Source organism: Balaenoptera borealis (assembly GCF_965194805.1).
Source record: "Balaenoptera borealis genome assembly, chromosome: 8".
NCBI classification, from domain to species: domain Eukaryota; kingdom Metazoa; phylum Chordata; class Mammalia; order Artiodactyla; family Balaenopteridae; genus Balaenoptera; species Balaenoptera borealis.
In genome coordinates this window covers 47,393,218-47,411,026 of record NC_138865.1, presented here as the reverse complement: position 1 = coordinate 47,411,026, position 17,809 = coordinate 47,393,218, and the positions used below count along the sequence as shown (strand labels likewise).

The 17,809-nt window shown below is 43.0% G+C and overlaps 1 protein-coding gene across 5 annotated transcripts in view; it reads right to left on the bottom strand.

The window, feature by feature from the left end:
• MOB3B (MOB kinase activator 3B) overlaps window positions 1-17,809 on the bottom strand; it is a 250,906-nt gene that overhangs the window by 171,186 nt on the left and 61,911 nt on the right. The window lies entirely within an intron of this gene.

The following is a 17,809-nucleotide window of genomic DNA, read 5'->3' as shown; positions in this document are numbered from 1 at the left end:
ACAGGGAGAGGAAGACAAGAGAAAGAGAGACAGTGGGGAGAGAGTAGCTTCTTTTGTTCTTGATAGTCTTCTAGGAACTGGTTCCATTTCCTCTTGAAGCCTAGTTGTGTTTCCAACCCTTGGGATACATACATTTTTCTTGAATTAGTCAAATATCTCGTTTTACTCCAGCTAACTTGAGTGGGTTGTTTCTTTCTAAGAACCCCTAACTATGACAGCATTTATCACCTTTACAACATGCCATCCTTTACATCCTAAATGGTGCTTTGAGGCACCATCCGATAAAACTTCCTGTGATAACGCAAATGTTCTGTATCTTTTTTGCCCAGTATGGTACCCACTAGCCACAGGTGGCTACTGAGCACTTAAAAGGTGGCTACTGGGACTGAGAAACTGAATTTTTCATTTTATTTCATTCTAATTAATTAAATAATTGCTTGACTTAATTAAGTAATTAATAATCCAAAAAGCCACATGCAGTTAGTGGCTACCATACTGGACAGGGCAGCTTCGAAGTCTTCAGTGCTCTCTTCTCCATCGCCTCATTTGACCCTTTTAAAATTCTGGTGTGATCTATAGCAGATTTAGAATAGGTGTAGTAGATGTGTAGTAGGTATCATTATCCCTGGGTCTCCAAGAGATAAAATTACTTGCTGAACAAGGTCCCATAGTGAGTAGGGACATGGCTAGGATCGAAAATCAGTTTTTGATTGCTAGCAAATGCTCTTTCCACGCAGCCTTACATTCTAAAAAGTGATGCTCTTCAACCTGTCCCTCCTGCTGGTTCATGAAGCCCCTTTACCTAGAGCTTCCACCCACGTATTCCCCAAAGACCACAAGTATCGACTGGCTGGAAGTGAAGACGATGGCCTGTGGCCTGGAAACAGAGAGGCGATCACTGATCCGTTCATGGGTCAAACCCTAGCAAAATGAGCCAACAGCTGTGGCCAGAGTCAGAAGAGTCCATCATGGCATCAGTGAAAATGGACTTGAAGCAGGATCCACTGATCCCCTCCTCTGCTAAGCCACCCACACTCAAACACGGCTCGGGGATGCATTCAACCTTAAGTTATTCCAGCAAAACCAAAACAAAAACCAGCTAAGACGTTCCGATTGCCTCTCACAGGCTGTGCTCTACACTCAGAACTGCTGATTATTCCGCTGAAGGCCTCTTCTGGCCACACCCTGCAGCCTTGGTGGGCTCACTTCCTCCCTCTTAACCCCACCCTCTTCCTAGTAGGTTTTCACTGCAAGGTCATATTATCAGTGAGGCGCTCTTGTCCCTCCTCACCTGGCCTCGAGTGTACACACCCCCTCAAAGAGATCCGTGTGGAAAAGCGGGTCATGTGACACCCTGCCTTTGGCTGTCTGTGAAATCACATTCACAGTACTTCAGAAGATCACCAGGAAGGTTATCACCACACAAACTCTGCGCACTGTAGGGAGAGAAAGGGGGCAATCTCTTCTTCAAAAGAATACCATCCCGGGCTTCCCTGGTGGTGCAGTGGTTAAGAATCCGCCTGCCAATGCAGGGGACATGGGTTCAAGCCCTGGTCCGGGAAGATCCCACATGTCACAGAGCAATTAAGCCTGTGCGCCACAACTACTGAGCCTGAGCTCTAGAGCCCTCGAGCCACAACTACTGAAGCCTGCATGCCTAGAGCCCGTGCTCCTCAACAAGAGAAGCCACTGCAATGAGAAGCCTGTGCACCGCAATGAAGAGTAGCCACCGCTCACTGCAACTAGAGGAAGCCCGCGCACAGCAACGAAGACCCAGTGCAGCCAAAAATAAATAAATACATTTATTAAAAAAAAAAAAAAAAAAGAATACCATCCCAAAGGCCTAGCCTGCCTGAAAAGAGACTTAAGAAAGCTGAGGGCCTTCAAAGAGCATTTCCAAAATAAAAATATGAGCTAGAGGTTGGGAAGATAGGGAAAGGAGGAGGAGGACGTTTATTTTCTCTTAAAATAGACAAGTCCCTCTGTATCGCAAATGTTTAATTGCTGACAGTAAAGCAGCAACAATCCAACAGCTGCCCCCTCATGTCTCCAGTAAGTAAGACTTGCTGTTCTGTTATTCTGATAATGAGGGTACCATCAATTCCCACAGTCCTCAGAGCAATCTAATCACCTTACATGACCCTCGTTATCACTAATTCCGCTGTTTCCCCAGGGCCTGGCATGTCTGGGTGCACAGACACCTGTGTGGAAACCTTCCTCCGTACCAGTGCCAGGCTCTCATGGACACTACCAAGTCCCTCTGGCACCTCTGTTGAGAGCGTGTGAATGAGACAGATCATCATAGCAAATCCTCCTAATCACAAAGCCCGCCAGTGGCTGGTACTCACTAATGTTTAAATTTAAAAAAAAACCTTGTTTGAGGTTTGGGAATTTTTCTTCCAGAGATACTTAGAAAACAAACTTCAAGATATCAATCTCTTGAAATGGATGGCTGTTTATTCACACTTTTAACCAGCTTTAAAGTCACTCTTCCTTTTTGCTCCAATGTAACAGGCTTACCTGAGGGAAAAGTAATCTTTGTAAGATTATTTCTCAACCAAGTCCCTTAATGTGCTGCTCTTGGCTACCATTTATTGAACTCTACTATGCACCAGATTTTTACGTATATTATTAACATTTTAATCCTCACTACAACCTTGCATGATGGATGATTTTATGACCGTTTTATATAAAAAGAAATTGAGGCTCAATCATATGAAATAATTTTGCAGAAATCACAAAATTAGTAGATGGTAAGGCTAAATTTTGAATCCAAACCTCTCCAGTACTGAAATATATATGATTTTTTTTCTCACTAAAGTTGCTTTAAAATCTCATGAACATCCTTATGTTTTCAAAGCCCCTTCACAGGTAGATGTCAAAGCTCCTCACAAGCCTATAAAGGAAGCTAGAACAGGTGGTATTATTATCTGCATCTTACAGATGAGGAAACAGAAACTCCCATCTCCTAATGCTGTTCCAAATGTGTTCATCATTCTAACATGCTCAGACATGTCTCTCCCGGTCAAACTTTTCTGTCTAGAATAAAGTTTTCTGGAGCAGGGATAGGTTGGTCAGTGGGCCCTCGTGTTTAAAGACAATGGCACTCCAGGATGGATAAAAACAAATTCATCACACCACTGAATAACTGAACAAAGAGGCATCTGGCCGTGTCTTTATCTGAGTGTCAGATGCTCTACTGAGGCAGGTACCCAAAAGAGTTTTGAAGTAAAAAGGCAACAAGAAATCCATCTATAGGGGGATATATGTATACATATAGCTGATTCACTTTGTCATACAGCAGAAACTAACACAACATTGTAAAGCAATTATATTCCAATAAAGATGTTTAAAAAAGAAAAAAAAAGAAATCCATCTAACCTTACTTTCAACCCAGAGCCCCAGCAGGACCCTTGCCCATAATTGACACTGTAGGCTTATTACACAGTTAGAGCAGTGCTTCTCAAATGTGAACACGGGATCTTGTTAAAATGCAGGTTCTGGTCCAGTAGGTCTGGGGTGGCGCCTAAGAGTCTGCAGGTCTAACAAGTTCCCAAGTGATGCCAAATCTATTGGCCCACGGATGACACTTTAAGTATCAAGGCCTGATCTAACTAAGAGAGCTTGCTAGAAATGCAGACTCTCAGGCCTCTCCCCAGACCTAGTAAACCTGAGCCTGAATTTCAACAAAATCTCAGAAGTATATGCTTTGAGGAGTACTGGGTTAGTGAGCTGCCCTACTGGCTGGGGAAGGGGATGACTAAATAAACTTCCATTTGTTGTTTTGTCAACAGTTGGCTTCATAAACCTAGTTATCAGCTGAGTGTGCGTGTGTGTATGTGAGAAAAAGAATGAGAGACTCAGTGTTTTGAATACAACTGCCTTGAAAGATAGTGACAATGAGCAGGTCTCTTGATCTGGATTGATTTGGATAGCACAGCCCCAGAACCCAGGAGGCTCCCAGCGAAGACCTTGTCATAAATGCCACATGGACTATGGCTGCTGCTACGGCCATGGCAGCCTCAGGCACAATAGCTGCTTTGGCTAAATAAAATGTGGGACTAGCAACGACACTGTCGTTATTCTCTGTCTTTGTCCAGTCTCCAGAAAGAAAAGAACAAGTCACCAGCTTTGCCCTGCGGCTAAAAACTATAGCAAATTCTATGTTATGAATAACACCCACTACAATGCTGGTTCTTAAGAAATGTTTGAAGCTAACTGCTCATTCAACCAATAAACCTTTACTAAAGGGCTAGGCACCAAGGACACAAAGTTAATTAAAACTTGAGCCCTGGGCTTCCCTGGTGGCGCAGTGGTTAAGAATCCGCCTGCCAATGCAGAAGACACGGGTTCGAGCCCTGGTCCGGGAAGATCCCACATGCCATGGAGCAACTAAGCCCGTGAGCCACAACTACTGAGCCCGTGTGCTGCAACTACTGAAGCCCATGCGCCTAGAGCCCATGCTCCACAACAAGAGACGCCATCGCAATGAGAAGCCCACACACCGCAACGAAGACCCAACACAGCCATAAATAAATAAATAAATAAATTTATTTTAAAAAAACCAAAAAAACAAAAAAAATAACTTGAGCCCTGCCTTTGAAAAGTCCACAACTTGCTGTCTAGTTTTGAGGTCAGTTCATTGGCTTTTGCTTTTTTAGCTACAACATTAAATGCCCCAACATGGATCATGATGGGATTCCTTCACAGTATTACTCAGGTTAGGAATGAAAAAGACAGTGAAGAGAAAAATTCTCTTAAATTTCAAATAAACAGCATAAATTTCTTCAAATAAACAGCATAAAATTGACAGGCGCTCCATGTGTTCTCCATATTTTCTGCTAAATAGATCAATTATAGCAATAAAACATGTGCACTATAAAAATATGCAGAGAGCATTCAGCTGGGCTGCAAGGGAATGTTGACGAGGTAACTAAGCAACACTGGCAAGAAAAGTTCTTATTTTTCTTTTCCTACTGATGTCTTCTGACTTATCAGTTGAAAAATCAAAGACTCCTCACCAAGGATTAAGGAAGAAATGAAACAGCTCTCCCATCCACTCCTGAGAGATGCGTCCTCTTTAGCTGTGACCACCTCTAGAGACGTTGGAGGTACAGAAGGGCAGGCAGGACAGAAAGTAGAGGGACCAGAGAGATATTAGTCGGGGAAAGGAGGTTTAATGTCTCCTCTGTGGGATGAAGCACTCCTCCTGGCAGGACCAGCTGGCAGGGCAATTCACTACAGGAAGGCCATGAGGAAAATGGGGGCCCCAGAAGGACCCCACATGAGGGAGTCCATGCCATCTTCATTGCTGGGGTCCCAGGAGCTAGGATGGTGCCTGGAACAGAGCTGACTTCACTGAATGTTTGCTGAATGAATGAATAAGTGACAGTGAATGAAGAACCCTTTGCATCAAAGTGAAACGACAAAAGTGAATCCAAATTGGACCTCCTATCTTTCATTATTTGGGGACTCTACCTCAACCTGTAAGTTCACTGCCTACACACTGAGGTCAGATATTACCAACTGCTGGGCTGTCCTGAAAAGTCAAGACATCTGTCCAACTTCTCTCTCAAATGGGCTGTTCTTTCCCATGTGTTACCTAAAATTCCAGCTCTTCAGAATTAAAGAATAACTCACCTGATTTATTATCTTCCCACTATTTTTTTCTCTTTATGGCTAGAATAGTCCATGGAACCCTCCTCTCGCACTCCAAATATTGAATAAAAGTAGATTAGGTTTTTATTTTAGAGGAGTGAGTGTGTGTGTGTGTGTGAATAAATTCAACATCACCTAACCTTCTCAGGCTCCAATAAAAGGATTGTGCCTAAAAATGTGACTCTATCAACCTTTATGTAGTGTTTCACTCCTGCTTAGTCATTCGGTACTATCTTTGCTCACAAAACAATCCAAAAATTGGAGAGATTCCTGCCTGAGAAGCCATCTTGCCTTTTTCTTTTTTTTTGGTCCAACTAATCTACCTCCTCAACTTTGAGCTGCCATACTGTTACACTGTAGATTAGTTGGGAGAGACAGTGTTGCCTCATTTTAATCTTCAAAGGCATGTATGATTTCAGAGCTTTAAAATGCCCAGGTTATTTCTGAACACAGATGAATCAGTACAAACAGGTGCAGCCTTACAGAAGTCCGTTGCATAACCATCACTCCCCATCAATTTCTAGCTCTTCAATATCCATTCAAGTTGCATTCTCATTGTTTCATTTGCATATTTTAGTCACCAGTGTGGACAGTCTAGCATTAAAAACAGGAGTAAATATTCCAAAGATGAAAATATTGCATGCAAGCTGGTATACTGCAGTGGCAGCAACAGCAGTGATTGATCAATGCACAGGTGTTTACAGCAGAGACCCACAAGGATTCTTCATTTCACAGACTCAAAACATCACCATTCAGAAGAGGACACTTGGTGGTAAGAAAGAGTAAAAAGAGTGGAAGGATAGAAAAGGGTGGGATTTACGGATTTCCCCGGTGGCGCAGTGCTTAAGAATTCGCCTGCCAAAGCAGGGGACATGGGCTCGAGCCCTTGTCCAGGAAGATCCCACATGCTGAGGAGCAACTAAGCCCGTGCGCCACAACTACTGAGCCTGCGCTCTAGAGCCCGTGAGCCACAACTACTGAGCCCGTGCGCCCCAACTACTGAAGCCTGTGCACCTAGAGCCCGTGCTCTGCAACAGGAGAAGCCACCGCAATGAGAAGCCCGCGCACTGCAACAAAGAGTAGTCTCCGCTCGTTGCAACTAGAGAAAGCCCGCGCACAGCAATGAAGACCCAACGCAGCCATAAATAAATAAATAAATAAATAAATAAATAAATAAATAAATAAATAAATTTCTAAAAAGGAAAAAAAAGACCTATTTGCTTAGTTCACAGTTTTTAAAAAAAAAAAAAAGAAAGAGAAGAAAAGGGTGGGATTTACTTGGTGTGGTTAAATTTACCATATACTCACACTGTGCTGAAGAAAAGACAGACTTTTAAAAATATATTTTCTTAAAGAGAATAAAGGTCTCTGTGCATCTGGAGCCTGTGCTCCGCAACAAGAGAGGCCACGATAGTGAGAGGCCCGCGCACCGCGATGAAGAGTGGCCCCCACTTGCCTCAACTAGAGAAAGCCCTCGCACAGAAACGAAGACCCAACACAGCCAAAAAACGGAGACTAAAGGTCTCTTAAATAAAGTCCTTCCTGAGCCCAGTAGAGACTGGCTTAGATTCCCAGTAATGAGGGAGATGGCAAATCATTGGTTCTACCTTGAATAGGGTTGATTCAATCTTACCACAGTTTTAAAAATAAATAGTGAAAGCAAAATTATTGCAAGATAAATGCTCAGTTGACCCATTTAATATTTATGAAAGGCATCCTAATTATTTTAATAATTTTTAAAAGAAAAAAACTTCTCCAAGTTAGTAACCACTTGCTCTCTATTATTTCCAAATCTTTCACCTAACTAGAGAATATTTTTGTGGTTAGAAAAAAAATCTTAAGACTTGAGACCATAATACTTAGGCAGGTGGCAGCAGAGAAATGGAGGATGAGGAGGTAACTACAGATAGAGCTAATTTAATTGCTGAAATAAAAAAATAAGGCAGATAAAAAAATGTATTTTTACTTTTTAAAGCAAAGATGCATACCAGCTGGTGTGATGTCACTCAGAACCTCCATCAGATACTGGGATAAAGGTCATTGTCAATTACCATTTCCTTCTTTCTCTTTGAGACAGGATATGCCAATTCTTTCTTGGAAAAGTCTTGCTTTAAAGGAAAAACATTCAAATTCAAGGAAGTTGGTTCCTGTAACTATCAACAGACTTATTTACTTTTAGGCACTCTAAGTGAATTTGAGTCTCAGGGTCTGGAAAATTTTTATCCCTGGCACTATGGAAATTTATGTATGACATCTGGAACCACTGCAAGAGATCTTTGAAGGGGGTTAGAGAGCACAAAATGCGCTAGAAGACTGGAAATTGGAAAATACATTTCTAATTTTCAAAAGAATACTATTTTAAGCTTGGTGGGATGGGTAAAACTAACACCAACTGCAGGCAAAATTTGGAGGCAATATAGCCCAGTAGCTAAGAACATAGCATCTGCAGGGTTGCTGAGGGAATTCCAGAGGGCATATTGGTTAACGTTTGGAACACAGCAGGCACTGAGTAATGTGGTTGCTGCCATCATCGTAATCATCCTTTGAATCATATTATGACTCAAGTTTTAACAGAGAGTCAGATTCTTGAGATAGCAAACAGCCAATTAGAATGTTAGAATGGTTAAAATTCTACTCAACCTAATTACATAATAGTAACAATAACTAACATTTATTTAAATAGCAAATTATGAGTTAGGTATTATTGTCCCCATTTTATACTCAGGGAAACTTGAGATACAGTGAGAGTAAAACTTGTCCCAGGTCATAGAAACAGTAAGTAGCCAAGCTGACTCTAAAACTCTCAACCCTAATTTAGACTGCCTCTCTAGACAGGTAGCTCACAAAAAAGACCAGAGGAACTTCTATGGCACACCTAAGGGGGTTAGGGAAGAGGATGGGAGAAACACAGACCTAGTTCTATGTACACGGTCATGTGCCACCCCCCAATGATACGTATTTCTTGAACTTTTGTGGTCTGGAGTCAGGTCCTGGCAATGACTCTGACTGGCTATATCTTTGGAAAAGACACCCTTTATGAGCCTCAGTTTTGTTTTCTTTAAAAATAAAGGTAAGGACTTCCCTGGTGGCGCAGTGGTTAAGAATCTGCCTGCCAATACAGGGGACACGGGTTCGAGCCCTGGTCCGGGAAGATCCCACAGGCCACAGAGCAACTAAGCCCATGCACCACAACTACTGAGCCTGAGCTCTAGAGCCCTCAAGCCACAACTACTGAGCCCACACGCCGCAACTACTGAAGCCCACACGTCTAGAGCCCGTGCACCGCAACAAGAGAAGCCCCCGCTCGTGGCAACTAAAGAAAGCCAGTGTGCAGCAACGAAGACCCAATGCAGCCAAAAGTAAATAAATAAAATAAATTAAAAAAAATAAAAGTAAGCACCTGGTGCTTACCTCTCAAGGTTACTGTGAGAATTAAAAGAGATATCTCCTGTGGAAGCACTTCATCAATAGAAAACCATTATATCGTTACTGACATGGTGACTTTTGACGTAACACCAAGAAATGATATGAGTAATGGAAAATGATTCAGTTCGATGCAAATGTGTGTTTATGAGTAAGGGGAAGGGGTGGCAATGGGAGCCCTGCATATGATGAAAGAAATCAAATGCTTCCTTCTTGCTTGATTTGGATGGACTTCTAATTCTCAGGAAAAAGGAAATAATATTAATCTAAGTGATTTGATAATGAGTCAAGATTCCCCAAAATTGCGCTTCCCTGGTGGCACAGTGGTTAAGAATCCGCCAATGCAGGGGTCTCAGGTTCGAGCCCTGGTCCAGGAAGATCCCGCATGCCACAGAGCAACTAAGCCCGTGTACCACAACTACTGAGCCTGCGCGCCTAGAGCCCAAGCTGTGCAACAAGAAAAGCTACTGAAATGAGAAGCCTGCGCACCGCAATGAAGGGCAGCCCCCACTCGCCGCAACTAGAAGGAAGCCCGCGCACAGCTACGAAGACCCAACGCAGCCATAAATAAAACAAACAAAACATTAAAAAAAAGATTCCCTAATACTTATAACACACTTAGTTTAATACTGTGAAGAAGTTCCAGTATTTCTGCATGTAATAAAATCTAGTGCAATATTATTTCATGAATTTTGATATACCAGGGCAAATTACATGCAGCATGCCCTCCCATTAATCTCTCAAACACTTGTTTTGAATGGAATATAAAAGTTTCTCATTTAGAATTTTTAAATGCTTTACATTTACTACAATACGTTTGGTTTTAACCCAGCTATGATCTCTGTGCGTTGGTTAACAGAATAACTTTCTCAACTGATTACAACGTTACTCCTGTTATCAAACAGTGATCCGGGCTGGAGGATTTAGGCTGCATCCCCAGAAATTCTCAAGAGAGAAAAGACAAACATCTACCTGGGAGCTTTTCAACTCGAGAGGGGAAACAGATGGACAGGAGGATAATGCTGAGATAAAACTGAGACAAATAAGAAATGATGCTATCCTCTCTACGTTCCTGAACACATCCACAACTAAAAAAGAGGATTGAAATAAAACTGAATCAAACAAGTAATTGTAAACGACGTGGCCACCTGGAGGACTGCACAGAGCCCTACCTTTAGAGTCAGAAAGACGTGGGCTTGAGTCCAGACTCTGCCCCTTAACGACTTACTCTCCTGGGCTAAACCCTCCCTCTTTGTGCTTCAGTTTCTTCTTTGGTTAAATGAGGGTACTAACGCAATATCACAGCGTGTTTGGGGGAATAAGTGAGACAGTGTGAGTAAAGATAGACAAATTTCAAATGTTACATTTATTAACCCAGCTTTCTCATAGTATTGGATTTCAAGTGGCTTCATGATCAATAGGGGTCCCAAGCATAACCTGGGCTGTTCTTTGACATCTTCTCCATAAGACGTGACCCTCAAAACTGTACAAAATCTTGGAAAGTTTGAAGGAGAGCTCCATTTCCCCGTTCCTGGTTTTTATCAGGAAGAATTTCCCCTAAGGACACAACTGGCCTTTCTCTGTCCTTGTACTAACGTTACCCCGGGGGAAGTGGAGGTACTAAGTCATGTAACTGGTGAATTTGAGAAGAATCAACTGGGCACATGCCCAGCTGGCTCAGCCTTCCCTCCTGAGAGATGCCTGCCCTCAGGGAGTGTGCTATTTGCTGCTTCCCCAAAGCCCCTTGTCTCCAGAGCTGCATGGGAAAAGGGGGGTAAATCTAGGGTTTCGATGTAAGCAAACAAATTTCACTAACAGACCTACAGCTATGTCCTATAAGCAGTAAGGCTGATCTGTTGTTGCTTCAATCAGTTTCTGCAGAAGCCATTTAGAGAAGACTGGTATTATTTGTTTCGGGGGCCCTTATGGAGATCCCAACGTCATGTTGTGCCTACAGGCTTGCCTATGCAAACGTAGCTGTTTTTTTTTTTTTTTAATTTATTTATTTATTTATTTATTTATGGCTGTGTTGGGTCTTCGTTTCTGTGCGAGGGCTTTCTCCAGTTCCGGCGAGCGGGGGCCACTCTTCATCGCGGTGCGCAGGCCTCTCACTATCGCGGCCTCTCTTGTTGCGGAGCACAGGCTCCAGACGCGCAGGCTCAGTAGTCGTGGCTCACGGGCCTAGTCGCTCCGCGGCATGTGGGATCTTCCCAGACCAGGGCTCGAACCCGTGTCCCCTGCATTGGCAGGCAGATTCTTAACCACTGCGCCACCAGGGAAGCCCAACGTAGCTGTTTTTTAGTAGAGCTGCATTACGACATCAATGCAAGGCCGGCCCTGTTTAAGACATAACTTATTTATCTGCAGAAGGTCTGTGTCTGCACACCAGGCCTGCATAGTCTCCTCAAGGGTTGACTCAGACAAGAGAGACCACCCATCACAGGCAGTATCTCTCCCACATACTGTGCAGCCACAGCCAGGGACAGTGAGAATGCTAACAGAGGACCCTCTCTCCTCTGTGAGGTGTTTCTCAACATTCCCCAGCAGTCAGTGAGTACCGGGCGTGACAGCCCCAGGTCGAAGGTGGCTACCATCCAGGAACAGTGTATGGCCAGCCTTCTCCACGGGGAATCTAAACACCTCCACCCAGATAAGGCTTCTCCCTTGCCCAGCCTCACGGCCTCAAGCTTCTCTCTGGGTTAACTTCAACCGCTGGTATAGTGAAGGGAAAGAGGTAGAGAGGAAGGAAGAGAGGGACGGCTCACCATCTCTGCCCTGTGACTTCCGCATCTTGCACCCACCTCTCTCTCACACTCACATGGTAACCGCACATTACACTGCATCCCTGTGCTCACACATCTGGCCCCTCCATCGGTCTGGGAGGGCTAGGATCCCACCCTAGACTTCATCGCAGCACGAGGACCTAGCGCAGGACGGGGCACAGACAGAAACTCAGTAAGCTGTGTGGTTGAACTGTGTGTCTAGATTATTGCTAATCAAATGGTGCACAGATACAACAGTTCCTTCTCCAGGTGAGAGGGCCACGCTCCCAGAATCATGATGAGAAGATGATCGACAAGAGAAACCTTTTCAGAACACAGATACTTCATTCAAAGATCAATAGCAGCTACAAGATGTGCAGTTCCCCAGGCCAATCTAAACTGTGCCCACGTTTTCATTTTCCAGCATCCACCGAAAAGTCAGCTCCTCTGGAAGGATGCCCAGCCTTAAAAGAATGTTTCAAAACTCATTGTAGATCTCTGTAACCATCTTCACATGGTGCTGCAAAGGTCTTTACCTGTGTGCTTTGTTTAAAAATTAAGTTTAAAAAATCTACCTCAAAAGAAAAATAATGGGGAAGAGAGGAGAGCAAGCAGCTTGGGGAATTTTTTTTTTTTTTTAAATATAAGAAGAAAACGTATCACATCACCTCCTTTAGTGCCAACTCTACTTCTGTGACTTTGGTGACCATCCCCAAGCTTCTGCCTCTGCTGCATCCACCCTTTGCTGCCCTTTTCAGAGGGACGTGGCAGCAGGCATCCTGGCCCCTAAACTGTCTCCTTAGATCATCCTGAACGATACCTTAAACTCATGCTCCTCAAGCATGATCCTGCCACCCACCCCATGCATATGCTGGGGAGGCCTGCAAGCGAGATCACTGCTGGGAGGTTTCATAGCGGGAAGAAGCCTCGAAAATCACTTAATTCAATTCAACCTCTTAATGTATTAAACACAAAAACAGAAACAAACACACCTAATGCCCAGAAAAGTGAGGAGAGGCCCACACCTAGGACAGACTGGAACTGAAACAAAGCCTCAACTTCGGTGCCGGTGTTCTTTCCACTAAGGCAGGAATCTCTTAAATGTTTATGCAGACCTGACACCTAGCTGCCCTTCAAAACTGCCCCCAAGTTCACAAAAACTATCTCTTTCAACACTTCAACACAAACCATATATATTTTTATATATATATATATATACGCACACACATATTATATATACACACACGTACATATGTTTTTATGTATAGATAGTATATATACCTGTGTGTATATATAATATATACATGTGTATGTATATATTATATATATAGCTTTTTTTAATTCCCCTGGTAGTTATTAAGTCTTTTTTTTTTTTTTTTTAAGCAACATAGACTTTTCTCCCCACATGAAGTCTTATGCAGGACACATTTATATAAAAATAGAGAAAAATTCTCTCTTCTGCAGTTGAAGCAGGCAAAAGGGCCCTCACTCTTAGTCTACCCACCCTCAACAGGCCCTGAAGGACCTTCAGGTGTGGCTCTACGAATCAGATGACTCACCTGACCCCTAATGCCCACCGCACTTGTCAGGGACTAAATTTCTGCCCCAGTCCTCTCCTAGGCTTGCCCACCTGCAGTCAGTCTTCAGCCTGCAAGACCCAGATATCTGTCACCCCCCGCCGAAGCAGCCTCTCCTGACTATACTGTTAGAACTGACTCTTGTTACCCCTTTGCTCCCAAAGCTTTGAATGTGTAACTGTTCCTCTGTGCCAAACAGTCTGGACCATTCGTTATTCTCACACCTCACCCCCACCTCCCCGCCCATCTACCATGAGGGCCCACCCACCCATCTGGCAGCCCCTGCAGGTTCATCAAGACAAGTTTCAAACCCAAGCTGACGCGTCGGGGAAGGCTCAGCCCACCCCTCTGCCTCCTCGCCTGACCCTTCCCAGATCTCACCTTTGTTTCTGCTCATCCTTTTTTTTTTGCTGTGGGAATTTTTTTCCCTTTATTTATGTATTTATTTTTTATTGAAGTACAGTTGCTGTACAGTATTACATAAGTTACAGATGTATAATATAGTGATTCACAATTTTTAAGGGTTATACTCCATTTAGAGTTATTATAAAATATTGGCTATATTCCCCATGTGGTACAATATATCCTTATAGCTTATTTTATACCTAATAGTTTGTACCTCTTACTCCCCTTCCCCTATATTGCCCCTCCCCCTTCCTTGCGCTCATTTTGAACACTTGATTCTCAACAAATGTTTATGGATTTGACTGGCTTTTCTTGTGTTCTCCACTGTTCCCCTGCACTGCCTCCCGTTTGTTCTTTTTCTCTTTCATTTTTCCCCTCTTGAGCCCTGGGGACTCTGGTAGAGGTGGGTGACTGCTGAAGAAGAAAATAAATATGACCTCTACTTGCCCAGAACCGTCTGTCCACTGACTATTCAGTTCTCCCTGGGCCTCCTGGGCACCCTCAGAAATGAACAGGAAGACCAAGATAACCCTGGGTGCTTGTTTAAAATGCAGACCCTCGGGTCCCACTCCTCACTTTGCATGTACTGACTGATGCACTTCAGTGTCTGAGAACTCCCTGAGCTGGGGAGTTTCACACACTAGGCCTGGCTTACCATGGAGTCCACATGGGTCAACAGCCATTTATTGAGGAGAATGGGTAGGACAGAAATGTGGTCACCTGAAGCACTGAAGGTCCAGCAATAAGAACGACAGAAAAAGTCCTTAGGGGAAAGGAGGGCTAGCTGAAATCACACTGAGCGTAGAGAGCGCGGCTCTCCCCCTGACTGGTCCACCAGCTACACCACTGATGGCGAGCCTGGTTAGATTCACCACCTCCTGTGCTCTGTGTCTGTGGGCCCCCGTATGGTACAGACTGGTGGTGAAGTCAGTGAGTCTGAGATCAGACTACCAGGGCTACCATTTTCAGAGCTTTGGGCTCTTGAGCTTATTATATAACATTGCTAAACTTTAGTTTCATAAAATTATCTATCTCTTAGTGTTGTTATGAGAGCTAAACGATATTATCCAAAGAAAGCATTTGACCCAGCACCAGGCACAAGGTAAGTTTGTAATAAGCACTAGCTTTTAATTCTTATCATTAACATAACGCTTTCTTGACCTTATTCATATAGACATGCGTCCCCACTTCTGGACAGCAAACTCCATAGGCTTTCCACCTTCCTTCTTCTTATAAACACACTCTTACTAGATTACACCTCGAAGGATCGTGGTGGTAATGGAATAAGACAGGAGGTGAAAAGATGTCTGCAGTGGGTCTAGCACACTGTAGGCACTCAGTAATGGCAGTGGCTATTGAAAAGGCTGACCCGCCTTGACCAGTTCTGGAAACGAGGAACAGCAGGAACTTTCTCCTCAGGTCTGATGCTCTGACACCTTCCAGTCACTAGGCACAGGAGCCTTTCAGGAGGGCAGGAGCCCCGTTTAGGAGGCTTCTCCAGGGACCACATGGAGAAGGCGGTCAGAAAGCCTGTGTTGATTGGACATTTATGCCTATTATGATACGAATTCGAACTCTCTCAGGGCAGTACCAGAAAAACTCATCCTGAGTCCAGGGGTGCTGTTTCAATACCAAATATCTTAATTCTGACTTTCTTATGTAACCACAATGTGTAGACTTGCCAACAATATAAAAATAGAAGACAACCCAAAAAGAAATCAAAAGAAAAAAATCTTCTTGAAGTTTCTAAACCAACTTGCATGGAAACAGTTACCCCACAAAAGGGTGACGGGTATAAACTTTTTCATTCATTTAGGGGAGTGGTTTTTCTTCTTCCTGTTTTATTTTTTGGGTAGGTTTGTTTATTTTTCCCACACTATTCTTTAATGACAAGTGAGGGTAACACCACTCTTCTTAAAAACAATGAAAGCACAGGTTTAAAGAAAAAAAAAAAGGCCCTTAAAAACCTCCAAAGGCGTGGGGAACTTTTGCTCGGAGACGTGTGCTGCTCAGGCCAACGGCGGAAAACAAAGGCCTTGAGCCAAATGCCTGCGGTGAGGACTTGCTTTATTTCTGGTCCAAGCACAGAGGCCAAGAAGCCACATCCACTGACTCCTTTTTCATTTAAGATTCTACATTCACCAGTATGTCTCGTTGAGAAATCCTCCATTAGAGATTTCCTCTATTTGTTCAAAGAAAGAAGAGGAAAAACAGAAACACAGCCACCACTCCTAGAAAAACAGCACCCGCCTACCGCCCAGCAAGAGACCAAAACAGGTGTTTGATCCTATTGCCTTAGACTGCATTTTATTTTCTTTAAACTGCGTTTTATACTTAAGGAAAAAAAAACAGCCAAAAGCAACTCCCTGAGTTTAAAGAGTTTTTGATTTTACATAAGGGCTAAATGACTCAAATTCCTTTTGGAAGAAGGTGATGTAGCAATCTATAAAAACCCTGATAAGCATAACCACAAACATTTCTCTCACTAATTTTAGTCAATTAAAAAATATAGAGTAAGTCTTGCAGCCTCTTCAATAAGTGGTGCTGGGAAAACTGGACAGCTACATGTAAAAGAATGAAATTAGAACACTCCCTAACACCATACACAAAAATAAACTCAAAATGGATTAAAGACCTAAATGTAAAGCCAGACACTATAAAACTCTTAGAGGAAAACATAGGCAGAACACCCTGTGACATAAATCACAGCAAGATCCTTTTTGACCCACCTCCTAGAGAAATGGAAATAAAAACAAATATAAACAAATGGGACCTAATGAAACTTAAAAGCTTTTGCACAGCAAAGGAAACCAAAAACAAGACGAAAAGACAGCCCTCAGAATGGGAGAAAATATTTGCAAATAAAGCAACTGACAAAGGATTCATCTCCAAAATTTACAAGCAGCTCATGCAGCTCAACACCAAAAAAACAAACAACCCAATCCAAAAATGGGCAGAAGACCTAAATAGACATTTCTCCAAAGAAGATATACAGATTGCCAACAAACACATGAAAGAATGCTCAACATCATTAATCATTAGAGAAATGCAAATCAAAACTACAATGAGGTATCATCTCACACCGGTCAGAATGGCCATCATCAAAAAATCTAGAAACAATAAATGCTGGAGAGGATGTGGAGAAAAGGGAACCCTCTTGCACTGTTGGTAGGAATGTAAATTAATACAGCCACTATGGAGAACAGTATGGAGGTTCCTCAGAAAATGAAAAATAGAACTACCATATGACCCAGCAATCCCACTACTGGGCATATACCCTGAGAAAACCATAATTCAAAAAGAGTCATGTACCACAATGTTCACTGCAGCCCTATTTACAGTAGCCAGGACATGGAAGCAACCTATCTGTCCATCGACAGATGAATGGATAAAGAAGATGTGGCACATATATACAATGGAATATCACTCAGCCATAAAAAGAAACGAAATTGAGTTATTTGTAGTGAGATGGATGGACCTAGAGTCTGTCATACAGAGTGAAGTAAGTCAGAAACAGAAAAACAAATGCCGTATGCTAACACATATATCTGGAATCTAAAAAAAAAAAAAAAGGTTTTGATGAACCTAGGGGCAAGACAGGAATAAAGACACAGACGTAGAGAATGGACTTGAGGACACGGGGAGGGGGAAGGGTAAGCTGGGATGAAGTGAGAGAGTAACACTGACATATATACACTACCAAATGTAAAACAGATAGCTAGTGGGAAGCAGCTGCATAGCACAGGGAGATCAGCTCGGTGCTCTGTGACCACCTAGAGGGGTGGGATAGGGAGGGTGGGAGGGAGACACAAGAGGGAAGAGATATGGGGATATATGTATATGTATATCTGATTCACTTTGTTATAAAGCAGAAACTAACACACCATTGTAAAGCAATTATACTCTAATAAAGATGTTAAATATATATATATATAAAAGTCTTAATATAGTCAAAGACTGAAAAACAGAGTTCCACAAAAAGAA